Source organism: Neoarius graeffei, chromosome 12 (assembly GCF_027579695.1).
Source record: "Neoarius graeffei isolate fNeoGra1 chromosome 12, fNeoGra1.pri, whole genome shotgun sequence".
In the NCBI taxonomy this organism is placed as follows: Eukaryota; Metazoa; Chordata; class Actinopteri; order Siluriformes; family Ariidae; genus Neoarius; species Neoarius graeffei.
In genome coordinates, this window is record NC_083580.1 from 68713953 (window position 1) to 68727834 (window position 13882).

Below are 13882 nucleotides of genomic sequence, written 5' to 3' on the forward strand. Positions count from 1 at the left end.
GAGGATGTATGTAGAATTACCATCCACTTTATTAGGAATACCTCTACACCTGCTCAGGTATGTTGTTATCCAAACAGCCAATCATGTAACAGCAGCCTACAGCATACAGGTCAAGAGCTTCAGTTAATGCTCACGTCAAATACAGTGGGGCAAAAAAGTATTTAGTCAGCCACCAATTGTGCAAGTTCTCCCACTTAAAAAGATGAGAGAGGCCTGTAATTTTCATCATAGGTATACCTCAACTATGAGAGACAAAATGGGGGGAAAGAATCCAGGAAATCACATTGTAGGATTTTTAATGAATTAATTGGTAAATTCCTCGGTAAAATAAGTATTTGGTCACCTACAAACAAGCAAGATTTCTGGCTCTCACAGACCTGTAACTTCTTCTTTAAGAGGCTCCTCTGTCCTCCACTCGTTACCTGTATTAATGGCACCTGTTTGAACTCGTTATCAGTATAAAAGACACCTGTCCACAACCTCAAACAGTCACACTCCAAACTCCACTATGGCCAAGACCAAAGAGCTGTCAAAGGACACCAGAAACAAAATTGTAGACCTGCAGCAGGCTGGGAAGACTGAATCTGCAATAGGTAAGCAGCTTGGTGTGAAGAAATCAACTGTGGGAGCAATTATTAGAAAATGGAAGACATACAAGACCACTGATAATCTCCCTCGATCTGGGGCTCCACACAAGATATCACCCCGTGGGGTCAAAATGATCACAAGAACGGTGAGCAAAAATCCCAGAACCACACGGGGGGACCTAGTGAATGACCTGCAGAGAGCTGGGACCAAAGTAACAAAGGCTACCATCAGTAACACACTACGCCGCCAGGGACTCAAATCCTGCAGTGCCAGATGTGTCCCCCTGCTTAAGCCAGTACATGTCCAGGCCTGTCTGAAGTTTGCTAGAGAGCATTTGGATGATCCGGAAGAGGATTGGGAGAATGTCATATGGTCAGATGACACTAAAATAGAACTTTTTGGTAAAAACTCAACTTGTCATGTTTGGAGGAGAAAGAATGCTGAGTTGCATCCAAAGAACACCATTCCTACTGTGAAGCATGGGGGTGGAAACATCATGCTTTGGGGCTGCTTTTCTGCAAAGGGACCAGGACGACTGATCCACCTAAAGGAAAGAATGAATGGGGCCACGTATCGTGAGATTTTGAGTGAAAACCTCCTTGCATCAGCAAGGGCACTGAAGATGAAACGTGGCTGGGTCTTTCAGCATGACAATGATCCCAAACACACCGCCCGGTCAACAAAGGAGTGGCTTCGTAAGAAGCATTTCAAGGTCCTGGAGTGGCCTAGCCAGTCTCCAGATCTCAACCCCATAGAAAATCTTTGGAGGGAGTTGAAAGTCCGTGTTGCCCAGCGACAGCCCCAAAACATCACTGCTCTAGAGGAGATCTGCATGGAGGAATGGGCCAAAATACCAGCAACAGTGTGTGAAAACCTTGTGAAGACTTACAGAAAACGTTTGACCTCTGTCATTGCCAACAAAGGGTATATAACAAAGTATTGAGATGAACTTTTGTTATTGATCAAATACTTATTTTCCACCATAATTTGCAAATAAATTCTTTAAAAATCAGACAATGTGATTTTCTGGATTTTTTTTCTCATTTTGTCTCTCATAGTTGAAGTGTACCTATGATGAAAATTACAGGCCTCTCTCATCTTTTTAAGTGGGAGAACTTGTACAATTGGTGACTGACTAAATACTTTTTTGCCCCACTGTATCAGATTGAGGGGAAAAGGGTTCTTTGTGACTCAGACCTGAAGTTTTCTCTGATGCACAGGAGCTGGAAAGTAAGTCCTGGTGGTAGCAGCTGCCAAAACACAGGCCGAGATGGTAGAAGTTGTTTCCCAGCAGGTTATTTTTGAGCTTTGTTATTTCTTGACTAAATTGATCAATATGTTTAGAACAATTTATTCAGTCATTCATCTTCAGTCACTGCTTTATTCTGGTCGGGGTCACAGTGGGTCCAGAGTCAATCCCAGGAACACTGGGAAGAATCTTTATTCAGAAGACCTACATCATACAATATGATTTTCAGTAAGGCTCTGGAAAAAGAAAAAGAAAAAAATGTGTGTGTGTGTGTGTATATATATATAGTGTGTAGCCCATTCTATTGTGGGTACATTTCAAGTGTTGACTCTGTTAGTCATCGTCAACTCTGTTATCATTAAACTGGGCAATCCATTAACAGAAGTGATGATAACAGAGTTGACATTTTCCACCATTTTGTGTCTTAACTCCGCATGCTGACCTCAAACTAGCCACCACATGGCCTGTATAGAAACAGAATTTTATGGATTTTAATTCCATTGTTTAAAAAAAAACAAGTGAGAGATTCACTCCAATGTCACAATAACAGATTTGACATATAACTAATCTACCATTGATGTATCCTCAACATCCATCCCTTATCTGTAACCACTTATCCTGTGCAGGATCGCAGGCAAGCTGGAGCCTATCCCAGCTGATTATGGGCAAGAGGCAGGGTACACCCTGGACAAGTCACCAGGTCATCGCAGGGCTGACACATAGAGACAAACAACCATTCACACTCACGTTCACACCTACAGTCAATTTAGAGCCACCAATTAGTCTAACCTGCATATCTTTGGACAGTGGAGGAAACTGGAGCACCCTGAGGAAACCCACGCAGACAACATGCAAACTCCACACAGAAAGGCCCTCGTCAGCTGCTGGGCTCGATCCCAGGACCTTCTTGCTGTGAGGCGACAGTGCTAACCACTACACCACCATGCGGCCTATCCTCAACATTTTGTTCAAATTAATGAGAGAAGAAACATAACATACCTCACTGCCTTTCTGTAGCTTCCTGCCAGAGGAAGTGACGTCTCTCGGTGCAGGTGTCATGCATATTATTAAAAGTCTTTGTGGATTTTATGTGATTTTATAACAGAGTTGACCAGAACATTAGGACAGATTTTAAAAAAATAATAATAATTATGACTGAAATTTCACATAATACAGAAAATAGACTTTCTGTGCAATTGATTTGATAACAGTTAACAGAATAAGCCCCAGAAAACAGATTGTTATCTGAATCACTTCATGTTTATTCAGGTTGAATGTATGAATCAGGAGTTGAAGACGGCCAATAATGTGGAGGTGGGAGTCATTTAGTTAATGTTTTATGGATAAATTGGGTCTAAAATGTACATCAAGCACTGCTATTGATGAAAGTTTGTCATAATTTGCATTATTGTTCAAAACTGATTCAATAAAGATTTCTTGTATGGAAAATAACAAAAAGGTTTATCTCGGAGACAATAGCCCACATATGCATAATAATAAAATACATATAAACATTAAAAACTACACTTAATAAACAGTTACTAAATCATTCTAATCAATAGTTTAATTAAAAAAACAGCATGATAATGACAAAAAAAACAATAATGTAGATGAAATTTAAAAAAGCCTAATTATTTACTATGAAGGAACTTTTCACTGCTCTTTTAAATTTCTTTATAGTTGACAGTGATTGAATGTTATCCAGTAAAGAGTTCCTGCTGTGTAGACTCGAGATTTGAGATCTTAACAGACCCCAGTTCGTGTTGGATTTAGCTGTTCTCAGCATATTTTTATTGCCCAAATTGTACTTGTGGAAATCTGTGCCTTTAGAGAAACTTGATGTATCTTCAGATACTTTGTTGTACATGTAGACACAGCAATGGAGTTCTCTTCATTGAGGTAGGTCCAACCACTTGAGTTCTTTGAGTGGACGCAAGATGGGAGACTTCGCCAATTTGGGACGTCAGTCACAGACACATTCACACCTCGAGCCTATCCTCCTCACTGCATGTATTGGGACACTGAGAGGAAACTAGAGAACCAGGAAGAAACTAGGACTAAAAAGATTATAGGAGATTGGGCTTTTGCTGCGGCTGCGCCAGTTTTATGGAATTCATTACCCAGCTAGCTTAGAGCTGATATTAGTTTAGATCTTTTTAAATCTGCTTTGATGACACTTTTATTTATAATTTACAACACTATTGTTTGTTATTTCTTTTAAATAATTATTTTAGGATAGTCTATATATGACATCTTAAATTTTATTTGTTGATAGATATACACATCTTTGTTTTATGTATGTGTGTGTTAATATGTACAATGCATTAGATCATATTTGTATGAATTTTGCGCTCAATAAGTATTAAAGTTATTATGTTATTATATTAAGGTATGGAGATATGTTGATTGCATAATTGGGAAAATGATTTCTGCAAAAACAAACCAAGATACACACACATATTTTATATATATATATATATATATATATATATAATCTCATCTCATTATCTCCAGCCGCTCTATCCCTCTACAGGGTCGCAGGCAAGCTGGAGCCTATCCCAGCCGACTACGGGCGAAAGGCGGGGTACACCCTGGACAAGTCGCCAGGTCATCACAGGGCTGACACATAGACACAGACAACCATTCACACTCACATTCACACCTACGGTCAATTTAGAGTCACCAGTTAACCTAACCTGCATGTCTTTGGACTGTGGGGGAAACCGGAGCACCCGGAGGAAACCCACGCGGACACGGGGAGAACATGCAAACTCCACACAGAAAGGCCCTCGCTGGCCACGGGGCTCGAACCCAGGACCTTCTTGCTGTGAGGCGACAGCGCTAACCACTACACCACCGTGCCGCCCATATATATATATATATATATATATATATATAGTATCCTTTCTGTATGGAGTTTGCATGTTTGCATGTTCTCCCCATGTCTGCATGGGTTTCCTCCAGGTGCTCCGGTTTCCCCCACAGTCTGGCTAACTGGCTACTCTAAATTGTCCACTGATCAAGCTTAGAGAGGGATGGGCTCTGCCAAGTTTAAATGAGTGGCACGGTGGTGTAGTGGCTAGCACTGTCACCTCACAGCAAGAAGGTTCTGGGTTCACGCCCAGTGGCTGATGGGGGCCTTTCTGTGTGGAGTTTGCATGTTCTCCCTGTGTCTGCATGGGTTTCCTCTGGGTGCTCCGGTTTCCTCCACAGTCCAAAGACATCCAGTCTATATATATATATATATATACACTTTGGTCAGTTTTATATATATATATATATATATATATATATATATATATATATATATATATATATATATATATATAAAACTGACCAAAGTAATGTGGGTATAAAGCAAAAAAAATGCGTTTTGTAACCTGACTGGCCAATGGGCTGCACAGTGGTGCAGGAAGCTTCTGGGTTCAAGCCCAGTGGCTGATGGGGGCCTTTCTGTATGGAGTTTGCATGTTCTCCCCATGTCTGTGTGGGTTTCCTCCAGGTGCTCCGGTTTCCCCCACAGTCTGGCTAACTGGCTACTCTAAATTGTCCACTGATCAAGCTTAGAGAGGGATGGGCTCTGCCAAGTTTAAATGAGTGGCACGGTGGTGTAGTGCTTAGCACTGTCACCTCACAGCAAGAAGGTTCTGGGTTCACACCCAGTGGCTGATGGGGGCCTTTCTGTGTGGAGTTTGCATGTTCTCCCTGTGTCTGCATGGGTTTCCTCTGGGTGCTCCGGTTTCCTCCACAGTCCAAAGACATCCAGTCTATATATATATATATATATATATATATATATATATATATATATATATATATATATAACTGACCAAAGTAATGTGGGTATAAAGCAAAAAAAAAATGTGTTTTGTAACCTGACTGGCCAATGGGCTGCACAGTGGTGCAGGAAGCTTCTGGGTTCAAGCCCAGTGGCTGATGGCAGCCTTTCTGTATGGAGTTTGCATGTTCTCCCCATGTCTGTGTGGGTTTCCTCCAGGTGCTCCGGTTTCCCCCACAGTCTGGCTAACTGGCTACTCTAAATTGTCCACTGATCAAGCTTAGAGAGGGATGGGCTCTGCCGAGTTTAAATGAGTGGCACGGTGGTGTAGTGCTTAGCACTGTCACCTCACAGCAAGAAGGTTCTGGGTTCATGCCCAGTGGCTGATGGGGGCCTTTCTGTGTGGAGTTTGCATGTTCTCTCCGTGTCTGTGTGGGTTTCCTCTGGGTGCTCCGGTTTCCTCCACAGTCCAAAGACATCCAGTTAGGTTAACTGGCTACTCTAAATTGTCCATAGGTGTGAATGGTTGTTTCCCAAGCTCAGAAATGGGAGGCTTGTGGTAGGAAGGGCATCTGGCATAAAACTATGCTCCAATTAATATGACATGTGCATCAGTAGGGTCCAGGAAGAACCCTGGGACAAGCTGGAAGCAGTGAGTGAGTAACCTGATTGGCTAATGTAGACAGAGTGGGGATTTATTTGCACACATCAGTCTGAGAAATGTTTCAGAAATCCACAAACACGTCATGTGCATGTTGATCAAGCCGCAAATAACTTATTTGTGAACCAATTTTTATTTTGTGGAATACAAAATTATTTGTGTACCTTTTGTGGCTCTCATTATAATTATGTAAATCACTTACTATTAATTTGTGAATCTTGTTATGGTTTAGTGTAACTCAGATTTCTTTGTAAATTAGGCAAGAAAAAATTCCTCCATATTTTTTGAGCAAAAGTTGAATATTCAGCTGGAATGCATTAAGCACAGTGTAATCGAGACAAGTTTCTTTGCCAATTTGTACTGTTTACGGAGTCATCAATTACTGAACATTCTAAATAAATGCTTTGTTAATTATCCTGAGTGAGGAATAACCACTAACTATCTGGAGAAATAAAATAACAAACTTGTGTCTGTTTCTATATGCAAATAGATTAGTTACATAAAATCCCAGCTGAACATCTCATCTCATCTCATTATCTCTAGCCGCTTTATCCTTCTACAGGGTCGCAGGCAAGCTGGAGCCTATCCCAGCTGACTATGGGCGAAAGGCGGGGTACACCCTGGACAAGTCGCCAGGTCATCACAGGGCTGACACATAGACACAGACAACCATTCACACTCACATTCACACCTACGGTCAATTTAGAGTCACCAGTTAACCTAACCTGCATGTCTTTGGACTGTGGGGGAAACCAGAGCACCCGGAGGAAACCCACGCGGACAACATGCAAACTCCACACAGAAAGGCCCTCGCCGGCCCCGGGGCTCGAACCCGGACCTTCTTGCTGTGAGGCGACAGCGCTAACCACTACACCACCATGCCGCCCCCAGCTGAACATGCTAAATTAAATGTTGTGTTTTTGAAATATTAGAGGAATAATTTTGATCCAATCTCTATCTTTCACATCCTTAGCCTATGTGCAATTACCACAGAAAAGAATTTCAACAACAGCTGAAAATAAGGCCAATAAGGACAAAAATTGACTTTAAGATGATAGTGAAGATTCCTTTGAACAGAAGTACTGAAATGCAGCACTAGTATATTAAATAGTCTGCTAGTATGTCATTATCTGTAGTAGTATTTGAATTTGGATGTAGTTCCTCCCAGGAGCCACTCATTTTGTGTCTGAATACAATCCCTATTTATGATATACAAGGTTCCAGGACTGTTCCTGTTGTGAATGAACAAACTGCGGCAAGGTCATGCACATGCAGCAAGAGTAAGCAGTAACTCTCATGAGTCAGTATATAGACTGGCATTGTGCTGTCAACATCAGGACCTGTGTTACACACGTTTTTGTCACAATGCACATGTGTACATTTACGATTTTACTATGGACCAGAGACCAAAGATCAAATTCTGTGCCAGACTTGAGGAATCAACAACAGAGACCCTGGAAATGCTTCAGCAAGCCTACAGCAATGAATCAATAAGCTGGGTGAGGTGTTTTGAGTGGCTTTTATGTATCAAAAGGGGCAGAAGGTCATCCTCCAGTGAAGTCCTTCCCCTCTTGAAGCGTGAACGCCACTCAGAGCACCTCGCCTGGCTCACTGATTCATTGCTGTGGGTTTGCTGAAGCATTTCCAGGGTCTCCATTGCCAAACACAGATGCTTGCACATTGCACAAATTGCAAATACGCACGTGTGCATACATGTCAACCTTTGGTCAATCAAACCTGTATAACCAACCTCCAAAATCCGTATTTCCCTTATAAAATCCGTATAAGATGCAAATTAAAATAATTTACCTAAAATTTGAATGATAATTAACAATGATATATCCAAGTTACTTTTTATTCAATATTAATAACAATAAACCTTCAGAATGAATACAAAGCTCCAATGTTCAACAAAAACACAAAGTGTCACTCTAATGTTCTGAATTGTACTCCATGACAGCTTTTTTTAGCACGCTGCACCAATACCTCACGAGGCTGCATGTCACAGCAAGTGTCTGTGTTGATCTTGCCGGAGTGCCCATTCAGAATCTTTTCAGTCGTTAGTGAAAGTCGCTCAGGTGGAAATACGCTTTTCAAACAAAATGTTACTTCCCGGTTGGCGGGATTCTCGCAATGCCGTGTGCGCATGATCAGAAGTGGAACGAAGTCTCGCTACCACAAGATAATGCACGATTTCATAAGACTCTTTACTGGCTGTCTGTGGTGTACAGTACTTTTGTAAGTGTTATGCGCTCTTTTATCATCGTGGGAATTGATTATAGCTCAAAATAAATATTGAAGTTTATTTAAAGAATCCGTATAACTTTATTTGTACGCCCGTATACTACGTTTATTGAATCAAATCCGTATAAAATACGGACATTCCGTATAGGTTGGCATGTATGCGTGTGTTGTCACAAAAATGAGGGGAACACAGATCCTGATTTGCCATGTATGATGAGATTGAGTGAGATAACTGTTTTATTCTATCTTTATATATGTTACCTCTGGGTGATATTATTCGTAAACATGGTATTAGTTTCCGCTGTTATGCTGATGACACACAGTTGCATGTTTCTGCAAAACCAGATGAGACACAACAGCTTAATAGAATTGATGAATGTGTAAAAGACATTAGACACTGGATGCTTATTAACTTCCTTCTGCTTAACTCTGACAAGACTGAAGTACTTGTACTAGGACCACGTGCAGCTAGAAGTAAGTTTTCTGATTACACGGTAACTCTGGATGGCCTTTCTGTTTCTTCACGTGCAGCAGTAAAAGACCTTGGAGTGATTATTGACCCCAGTCTTTCTTTCAAAACTCACATCGATAACATTACCCAGATAGCTTTCTTTCATCTCAGAAATATTGCTAAGATAAGAAATTTAACGTCACTACACAACGCAGAAAAACTAGTTCACACTTTTGGTACCTCCAGGTTAGATTATCGTAATGCCTTACTGTCTGGATGTTCCAATAAGTGCATAAACAAGCTCCAGTTAGTTCAAAATGCAGCAGCAAGAGTCCTTACTAGAACTAGAAAATATGACCACATCACCCCTGTCTTATCCACACTGCAGTGGCTCTCAATCAAATTTCATATTGATTATAAAATACTACTATTGACCTTTAAAGCACTACTATTGACCTGGTCTCGCACCACAGTACCACATACCCCTTTTCCACCAAATCAGTTCCAGGGCTGGTTCGGGGCTGGTGCTGGTTCACAACTCGTTCAACTTGCAAGCCAGCTGAGAACCAGTTTGCTTTTCCATCGCTCGCGGTGCTAAGGGAAGCCACGTCATTACATCACTGTATACGTCAGTTATGTCACTGTATACGCCAGTTATGTCGCTATGTTTGCATAAACCTTGGCGCAAATATCGAAGCAAAAACAACACGGAAGAAGCAGCAGCAGCAACAACAACAATAATAATGGATGACTTCGCATTTGTACAGCTGCTGCTTCTCGTCACTTAAAAATGGTGACCTTTCGCGGTCTTGCTATTGTTGTTGGTCTTAACAACTCCGGCCCCCCGCTGACGTAAGCGGTTCTTTCCTCTGGCCCAGCAGAGAGTTGGTGCTAGCCTGGAACCAGTTTTTCTGGCCCCAGAGCCAGTTCTTTGTCAGTGGAAACAGAAAACCCGGTTCCAAACTAAGCACTGGCCCCGAACCAGCCCTGGAACTGCTTTGGTGGAAAAGGGGCATGAGTGAACTTCTGGTCCTCTATGACCCGCCACGCTGAGACTGTGTCTGATCCCCGAACACCACTTGGAAGGCTGTTCCATAACTGTGAGGCTTTGTAAGAAAAGGCTCTGCCCCCTGATAAAGCCTTCACTATACAAGGTACCAGCGTGCAGGCTATCTGCTGGTACCTTGTATAGTGAAGGCTACATCAGGGGGCAAAGCCTTTTCTTACAAAGTCCCACAGTTATGGAACAGCCTTCCAAGTGGTGTTCGGGGATCAGACACAGTCTCAGCGTTAGATCAAAAGGTGCAGGCTATCTGCTGATACCTTGTACCGTATAGTGAAGGCTACATCAGGGGGCAGAGCCTTTTCTTACAAAGCCCCACAGTTATGGAACAGCCTTCCAAGTGGTGTTCGGGGATCAGACACAGTCTCAGCATTAGATCAAAAGGTGCAGGCTATCTGCTGATACCTTGTACCGTATAGTGAAGGCTACATCAGGGGGCAGAGCCTTTTCTTACAAAGCCCCACAGTTATGGAACAGCCTTCCAAGTGGTGTTTGGGGATCAGATATAGTCTCAGTGTTTAAGTCTAGGCTGAAAACATATCTGTTTAGTCAAGCCTTTTGTTAATAGTGTTTATTCGGTAAAGTTGTAGATCTGGAGGGTCCTCAGACAAATGGCCCTTTTCCACTACCCTTTTTCAGCTCACTTCAGCTCGCTTCAGCTCACTTCAGCCCGACACGGCTCGCGTTTCGACTACCTCAGAGCAGCACGACTCAGCTCGCTTCAGCCCTGCTTAGCACCCAAAACTCGCACGGTTTTGGAGTGGGGCTGAAGCGAGCCAAACCGAGCCGAGTGGGGCTAGGGGCGTGAGGAGACACTCCCCTGTGCACTGATTGGTGAGGAGGAGTGTCCTCACACTCCCACACACACCCCGCGAGCACGCTGGGATCTGTAAACACCGTAAACCCGGAAGAAGAAGAATTACGAATTACGAGAATTTCTGAAGCCTTATGCGCCTCGCCTCATCTATACGCTCTTGCCAGTATCTGTTGGCATTGTCAGTGACAACAAGCCACAGCACCAAGACCAGCAACACTAACGACTCCATGTCCTCCATGTTTATTGTTTACTATCCGGGTCGTGAGACTACCGCTTAAAAGGTCACTGATGTCACTGTTTGCGCCGCCTAACGACATCACGTGACGTCCACCCACTTTCGCTAACTCCACCCAATGTGTCCACCCACTTCCAGCCAGCACGGTTCAGCGCGGTTGTAGTCGAAATGCAACTCCAACAGCCCCACTCAGCTCGACTCAGCCCAACTCAGCCGCGTTGGTAGTGGAAAAGCGGCAATAGAGTGTCTTGGTAAACTGGGATGTATGGATGCTGTCAGTCCCCCACTCACTTGCTCACTCGAGTTTGTTGACGGTGTAGTGGCTGGCTGCTTTATGTCCCGGGGCTCCCTCATGCCTGTGCTACCTTCTGGCTCTCCCATTTTAGTTATGCTGTCATAGTTAGTTTTGCTGGAGTCCCTGCTTGTGCTCAGTGCAAAATGTATACTGTTTGGGCATACCTAAGAACCTGTCTCCCCCCCATCCCTCTGAGTTACATGTCAATCCTGAGATCAAGATGCTGACCTCTTCTACTCCTTGGACCTGCCTGATCCATCCTGGTGCCCTATGTCTGGTTGAAGTCTCACCACATCGCTCCTGTGGATGACGGCCCCATATGGACAGTCGAAAGTCGCACTTGGAAGACACTCTGGACACTTACAGTAATGCTTTTATGGCTGAGGACTACAGTTGACTTGCTAACTTTAGGACTGCAGTTGTCATGAACAGTTTTGCACTCAAGTTTCCATCAATGAAGAGTTTATATCATCAACAAAACTGACTTTGTGTTAAAACTCATCTCATCTCATCTCATTATCTCAAGCCGCTTCATCCTTCTACAGGGTCGCAGGCAAGCTGGAGCCTATCCCAGCTGACTACGGGCGAAAGGCGGGGTACACCCTGGACAAGTCGCCAGGTCATCACAGGGCTGACACATAGACACAGACAACCATTCACACTCACATTCACACCTATGGTCAATTTAGAGTCACCAGTTAACCTAACCTGCATGTCTTTGGGGGAAACCGGAGCACCCGGAGGAAACCCACGCGGACACGGGGAGAACATGCAAACTCCGCACAGAAAGGCCCTCGCCGGCCCCGGGGCTCGAACCCAGGACCTTCTTGCTGTGAGGCGACAGCGCTAACCACTACACCACCGTGCCGCCCTGTGTTAAAACTGTTAATGTTATAATCACGTTTTCTGTTATTACCCAAATGAGGATGGGTTCCCTTTTGAGACTGATTCCTCTGAAGGTTTCTTCCCCATGTTGTCTGAGGGAGTTTTTCCTTGCCACTGTCGCCACAGGCTTGCTCATTGGGGATAGATTAGGGATAAAATTAGCTCATGTTTAAAGTCATTAAAATTCTGTAAAGCTGCTTTGCAACAATGTCTATTGTTAAAAGCGCTATAGAAATAAACTTGACTTGACTTGACTATCCACATTCACTGGATTTTGAGAAACAGAACATTTGTATTTATCCGCTCATGTATGACTTGACTTTGTGGAATAACTGAAGAAGAAGAAGCCTTTATTTTTGTCACAAGTACACTCAAGCACAGCAAAATTCCTCCTCTGCATTTAACCCATCTGAAGCAGTGAATTCATGCACACGTGAGCACACACACATACCCAGAGCAGGGGGCAGCTATACTACACATAGTGTAGTATAGCTGCACTATACTGCAGTATATATTCTGCAATATACATACACTATACTGATATCCACCTGATATGCACAGGTGGATATCAGGAGACCTACTGTGTGCCAGAAGAATACTGCATGGATTAAAGCAAAAAAAAATAATCTGACTGAAAAAAAAAGCTCCATGTCGTTGGCCCCTACCACATCAGCGATGCGTCAAATTTTAAACGCTGTGTTGTCCATTATCCCCTAGGCCCCTACTTATAATACATTTACATCATTTTAACAATGACAAAAGCTAAGGCAAGACTCTACCGTTGTCATTATTGGCTATAAATGATGAAACATCAAGTTTTCAGTGCAAAGTGCAAATTTATTTCAACAATACTTTAGTAATGCACAACAGTGGTTAAGAGAAAAGTGCAAGTGCAGTCGAACTTGAACCATGCTTTCAAAAGAGTGGGACAAAAAGAAAAATAAGAAAATCTGTTGACATAAAACCAGGAAACAAGAAAAGTAAAGTGAAAGTTCACTTTTTCTGCTTCTTCGCAGTGAAGCCAAAGGCATCTAGTTTTTTGCCATTGCTTCCATAGACTTTTTTTTATGGCAAACTACACAAAAGCACACACCTGCCATTTTCATCTTTTTGCACCATGAACTAAATGGCTAGCCATTATCGCCCATTTCATTTAGCCAAGCCCATTTCCACTTATTCTCTACCATGTTGTCGATGTCTGACACATCTGTGCCTGCATTTAAAAGAAGCGCGTCCATGCTGGCAAAACCGAAAGTAATTTGACGCGCTCTAGTGATGGAAATCGAAGGGCCTATATCCGATGAAATATGGCCTTATACACAGTACTCGAGTTGAGGGGGGATGTGGGGGGGGGGGGCATCCCCCTTCTGAAATAAAAATCTCAAATCATCCCCCTTATAAAACGGCCATCCCCCCATCACATCCCTTGGGCCATTTTACCAATTATTGTGGAAATTAGCCTACTATTATTTTAACAAATATTACTACCATTTCAGCATTAGAGGCTTTGCGCAGTGATGGCCTACATGTAGCCGGATAAAAAAGACGCATATTTATTTATTCGGTTGCCCCACTCATTCACACCTATACGGAGGTTTCAGTCACTGAAAACAGCT